Here is a 6,839-nt window from a genome sequence, read left to right as displayed (position 1 = left end):
CGAATGACCCAGAATGCATTAAAAGGGGGGGGGGATACCAGAGTTACTGTACCAGAAAGAACTTGTTGATACTGAAAAATTTCAGGAAGTACCATACGAACAGGAGCCATTGGTAATGAAAGAGGAAGTGGAAGCTGCCTTGAAGGCATTGGCAGAATATAAGGCCTTAGGAATAGATGGGATACCAATTGACTTGTTTAAATTAACAGATGAAGCCTTGGATGCACTCACCAGTCTATACTAGGAAATTTTAAGGACAGCTGCCTGGCCAATGGATTGGAAGAGGTATATATTTTTTCCTATTCCTAAGATCAGTGATAAAACTGAGTGTGGAAATTATCAAACAATATCATTGATATCACATGCAAGCAAAATCCTATTGAAGATCATAAAGAAATAAGGCTGGAATAGTACATAGATAGGGAATTTCCAGAAGTTTAAGTGGGATTTAGAAGAGGCTGTGTAGCCAGAAATATCATTGCTGATGTCAGATGGATCCTGGCTGAAAGCAGAAGAATATCTGTTTGTGCTTTATTGACTATGCAAAGGCATTTGACTATATGGATCATGACAAGTTGTGGCTGACATTGAAAAGAATGGGAATCCCAGAGCACTTGATTGTGCTCATGAGGAACCTATACCTGGAACAGTAGGCTGTTGGGCAAATGGAGCAGGGGAGCACAGCATAGTTTGAAGGTGGGGAGGGAGTGCATCTGGGATGGAGGCTTTCTCCATACCTGTTCAGTCTATATGCTGAACAAATTATCCAAGAAGTTGGACTCTATGAAGAGGAGTGGCATCAGGTTTGGAGGGAGACTCATCAATAACTTGTGTTATGCAGGGTGTTACAGTCACTTTGTTAATTCACATTGTTGAATGTCTTCCGCACTTTTGATAACCTTATAGTTTTTTCCAAGCATATTTTATTTTTTCCAAAAAATGATCTCTCTTGATAATCTACTGAAAGCATATGAAACAAGGATTGACCATGCTTGCCTCTTAAAGAAGTATGCTGACACTACTTTTTCCAGGAAAGACTTGTTTTCTCTTTTGACAACCCATATATTCAATAACCTTCCCCATACCACAACACAAATGAATCAGTTCTCCCTTATTCAGTATTCAATTTTCATACATATATTAGGCAATTGAAAAGACCATGACTTGGGTTAGGTGCACCTTTGTCTTCAAACTAACATCCTTCTTTTTAGTACTCAAAAGAGGTTTTTGACAGCAGATTTTTCCCAAAGCAATTTGTCATTTAATTTCTCAACTGTTATTTTTCTGACTGAGGTAAGCGGGGTGGGTATGTCATAGACCATGAAGTTGGCACAGGATAGAGCAGAGTTTAAGGCTGTTGTACATAGGGTTGCTATGAGTTGCAGGCAACTCAATGGCACATAACAACAACAACAACAAACAACAAACAACAACAGCAACACCACCACCATAGGTGTTATACATACTGAAGGCTGTAGTCTTTGATCTTCTTCAGTACATACTTTAAGTCCTCTTCATTTTCAATTGATGCAGCTGTCATTAGCACGATGCAGGCTGTTGATGGGCATGCCTCCATTTCTGATGCTACTTTTTCCCCCATACAGTATAACTTCTTTAAGTGTTTGTTCAGTGTACAGATTCAAGAAGTCTAGGGAAACATACAAGCATAACATAGCTATCCTGATTTTAAACCATGCACTCGCCCCTTGTTTTGTTTGAACGATGTTTTCTTTGTGTTCAGGTTCACCATGTGCAGAGTAAAGTGGTCAGGATTCCCATTTGTTTCTAACATTATCCGCATTTTCTTGTGATCCAAAAGCCAAATGTTTTGGATAGTCAGTGAGGTACAAGGAAACATCTTCCTTGTATTCCCTGTTTTTAGCCAAAATCCATCTGATACCAGCAATATATCACTTATATCCAATATAAATTCCAGGTAGATGTAATATTAGTGAACTTGCATATGTACAATAAACTCAAAATCTCCTAAGGATTTCTGGACAGCAGCATTCAGAGAATACAGATGCATCACATGTTTGATGGAATGGTTTGTGATAATTAGCTCCCCACCCCCACCATAACATTTATATATTGAACAGGCTCATGCCTCTCTGGAGTGGCTTTTTGCCTATAATTATCTTTGAAAGTCATTTTTACATAAATAATTTATTTTATAGAATAAAAACAATAGTACAACTATAAAACTAAGGCAGAAGTTAAAAATTTCCAAAATGTCAACTTTTCCAAACTACTGTACTAGTCCATACTCTGTAATCAACTATTATTCCTCTGAACCTCTTTGCTCCCACCCATGTTTTTGGAGTCTGTGATTCACTACAAGGTCTCACAGAAGATCACAGATCATCAAGAAAATGGGTCGTGCAATTGTGGAGACTTGCAGGTCCTCCTAAATCTGAGTCACATGTTGTCACCAAGCAATTACAGGAGGTAGTGGCTGTCTCAGCTGATTATACTGCTATAGGGTCAATTGAACAACAGCTGTTGAGTAAATACAGGCTGTGGTTTTCAGAGCTAGAGTGTGATCAGTTTTGATTGTTGAAGGATTGAACCTTCTAGGAGCATTCTTCCACATAAGATGCTAAAGATATGAGTCACATTTCACCCAAAAAGAACTAAGGGAAGCTCCCTGGATGTGTGGACTCAGCATATAGCCCAGACTAGCTTGTTAATGTGGCAAACAACTTGCTCCAGAATGGAGTAAGTAACAAAGACAAAGTGGCAATGTTTTATAAAATATCACAAAATGGAAGGCTTCATTCATTACATGATGCATATTCAGCTATATTTTCATACACAAATGAAGTAGACCACTATAAAAACTTTATTCAAAAAGAAATTTTGCCAATGACCATTGTTATTTTGTCTATTTATTTTGAGGCCATTTTTATTATACATATTTATTTTGTAGTTACATCAAATCCAGAATTTCATATTTAAATATTTTCAATATATCAATTTTCCAGTTAGAAATGTCAAAATATTAGAAAACATCAGGATGGATGGTGAAGAGATTGAGATTGTTCACAGCTTCAGTTTGCTTGGCTCCACAGTCAACTCTCTTGGCACCAGTAGCCAGGAAATGAAAAGATCTATTGTGATGGGATAGTATGCTGTTAGGGACCTTTCCAAAGTTCTGAAGAGCAATGGTGTCTCTCTGGAGACTCTGCTGCGTCTGATACAGGCCATGGTCTTTGCAATCACTTGTTATTCATCAGAGAGTTGGACAATGACTAGGGAGAATAGAAGAATTGATGCCTTTAAGCTTTGGTGTTGGAGAAGAATATTGAGGGTATATGGACTGCTAAGAAAACAAACAGATCCATCCTAGAGAGGGTTAAACCAGGCTGCTCCTTGGAGGCAAGGATTCTGAGGCTTGTTGTAAGGAGAGACCAGTCCTTGGAGAAGGACATCATGCTTGGGAGGGTGGAGGGCAGGCACAGGAAGGGAAGTTCCTCTAGGAGGTGCATTGATTCAGTGACTGGGGTAGTAGGGATGGGTGTGTCGGAGACAGTGAGATTGGCACAGGACAGAGCAGAGTTTAGGGATGTTGTACACAGGGTCGCTAAGAGTCGTAAGCAATTCAACAGCACATAACAACAACAACAACAACATAGCATCTGAATATAAAAACTACCTCGAAAATAGATTTGGTGCATTGAATGCTTATGATTGAAGACAAGAAGAGTAGTGAGATGATATAAAAAATTATCCCAAATATTAGACTTCACGAGAGGTGGGCACATTCAGGTGGGAGACACCCCCCAGGCTGCATGTGACTTGAAGAGCCTGCAAATCTCCCAGGTCTTCCTTGAAATGAAACTGCATCAGTTATGGAAAATTGCCACAGGCTATGCTGCCTACCTCCAAGGACAATAATAGACTTAGGAGAAGCGGTCCACACTCAGGCGAAATTGCCTCAGGATCATGATGCAGACCAGAGAGGATTTCAAAGACTTAAAGAAAGGTAAACTTTCCTGTTGCACAGGGCAAGAAAAGGCCTCAGTTGAACAAATTGTCCTCCCATACAAACAGAATACTTTAAACGTGCATCGAATCAATAGGTTCATAAAGAAAAAAGTTCATGTAATGTCAAGAAAGTAGTAAGAAGCTTCAAACATTGAAAAAAAACCCCCAAAATAAAAATTATTTAAAAAAGAATTTATTATAAGCCTAATAAAAACCCCAATAGATGGGGAGGCAGAAGACATATATAATATGGAATCATATAAAGAGTTACTGGAGAAGGTGTAAATGATGGACGAAATAATTGAAACCCTAAATCAGATGTACCTGAGACAGAAGCTCAGAAAAAATATATTAACTCAGAGGAACATGAGCAACTACTGAAGAAATTGAAAAAAAAAATGGAAGAAAGAATTGAAACTATAAATAAAGAGATACATCACAAGACTGAGAGGGCAAAGCTAATACAGTACTGGAAATAATAGAAAGGCATGAAAATGCAATTCAGTATATCAAGACAAAAATGGCAGACGTTTCCAACATGTTGAAGGCACAAAAAAGCAGAATGGAAGAAATGGAACAGGGAGCCAGTGAACTGTAAGACAAGAATCTCAGTGAGAACACACTAGAAGAAAACCAGAGAGGAAATAGAAGAAAAATGAAGAAAGCATTAAAATCACATAAGATAACATCAAAAGAAACAATACATATATGACCAAAATCCCAAAGCATGAGGAGGGCAGCACAAGCATTGAGAATATTGTGGAGGAGATTCTAGAGGAAAATTTCTAGGTATCCTGGAAAACAAGGAAATTCACATTCAAAAAGTTTAATGAAGCCCAGTCTAGACCTCACAAGAAAACCATCAAGACATAAAAGAATAAAATCCTTCAAAATCAAAGATAAGGTTGTTGTTGTGTACCATGACGTTGGAACCTGCCTACCCTCCAGCAGGTTGTCAGAAGTAGTTAATTGCACAGAAGGAGATTGCCCATTCTTCTACTACAGTGCAGCTGGCAAATTTAAACTGCGCCTGTGGGGTTGCAGTGCAGATTTTTACCACTAGGCCACCAGAGTGAGAAAAGCACTACATTCTGATTTATCAACAGAAACTATGCTAGCAAGAAGACAATGGGATGATGTATAAAGGAGGCTGAAAGAAAATGATTACCAGCAAAAGATTCTGTACTTAACAAAGTTGTTTATCAAATATGAAGGAGAATTTAAGTAATTTCCTGAAAATTTGGAACGTAAGGAATTTGTGAAAACAAATCCAATTCTACAATAAATTCTAAGGGAAACCATCACACAGTGACATTAAAGGAGAGTAGATAGACCATAGTCACCAGAAACATCCAAGGGGAAAAACTAATGCAGCAAAAGAGCAGCAATAGAGCAGGGTCTGCCAATAAACACACTTAATGTGAATGGCTGAAATGCACTAATTAAGAGAGAAAGAGAAGCAGAATGAATTAAAAAAAACTCCAAAGATCATCAACATATTGCCTACAAGAGTCATATCTAAGATATGAGGAAAAAGACTAAAAATCAAAGGATTTTTGAAGGCAAATGATATCTACAATGAAAGCAGGGGTGGCAATACTAATCTGTGGTAAAATAGAATTCAAAATGAAAGCCACCATAAAAAATAAGGAAAAGTATCATTTAATAACTAAAAGTATAATAGATCGAAAAGACAAAACCTTGATCAAAACTGACAGACCTGAAAAAATACATAAAACAACAGTTAACTGCCTTTAACAAAGAACTAGACAGCACAAAATTAGATAAATAAATGATAGATAGACAAATAGATAGATAGATAAGAGAGATAGAGAGATAGATTTTCCCAGTACAATTTGTCTTTTGATTTCCTGACTGTTGGTGTCAAGAGTGGTGGAGCTGAACAAGCTGAAATTGATAACAAATTCAATATAGTGAACACTATATGCACAAAACATCATCTTTAATCGAGAAAGACTAATGGCACTCCTTTGAGAAAAGAGACCAGACCACTGTCCACTTTCATCACTCCTCTTTAATACTATATTGGAAGTACTGTGTAGGGAAACAAGACATGAGAAGCAAATAAGAGACAACCAGAATGGCAAAAAAGTGGTAAAACTGTGGCTATATGCAGACTATATAGGTGTATGCATAGAAAACTCCAAAGACTCAACCAACAAACTGTTACACTTGGTAGACCAAATTAATGGAGTGGTTGGGTATTAGATCAACATACAAAATAAGTGGGATTTCAAGACCTAAGGAAACAATAGACTTCAGGAGAGGGCCAGATATAAGCTGAGAAACTCATTTCCAGAACCAGGATATTGTGTTGCTGAGAAGTGAGGGATGTGTAACTACCCAGGAGGGGAAGAGCTCCAGGCAGGATATAGTACGGGTAGGGTAGTGAGTGATCCAGGAAGCATTAAACGGAGATGGAAGGAGTACACAGAATCACTGTACCAAAAAGAATTGGCTGACACAGAACAATTTCAAGAAAACAACATATGATCAAGAGACAACGGTGATAAAGGAAAAAGTTTAGGCTGCTATGAAGGACTTGGAAGAAAATAAAGCCCTGGGAATTGATGGCATACCAAATTACATATTTCATCATACAGATGTTGCCCTGAATGTGCTCACCAGGATGTGCCAATAAACCTTGAGGAAAATTACCTGGCCAACTGACTGGAAGAGATGATATTTATTCCCATTCCAAAAAAAGGTGACCCAACAGAGTCAGGAAATTATCAAACACTATCACCAATATCACATGCAAGCAAAATCCTGCTGAAGATTATCCAAAAAGACTGGAATAGTACATTGACAGAGAACTACCGGGAATACAA

Source organism: Elephantulus edwardii, unplaced genomic scaffold, assembly GCF_000299155.1.
Source record: "Elephantulus edwardii isolate Elephantulus edwardi_28Jun2011 unplaced genomic scaffold, EleEdw1.0 scaffold00153, whole genome shotgun sequence".
Lineage (NCBI taxonomy): Eukaryota > Metazoa > Chordata > Mammalia > Macroscelidea > Macroscelididae > Elephantulus > Elephantulus edwardii.
The sequence above is the reverse complement of the archived record's forward strand: the minus strand, read 5'-3'. Positions refer to the sequence as shown.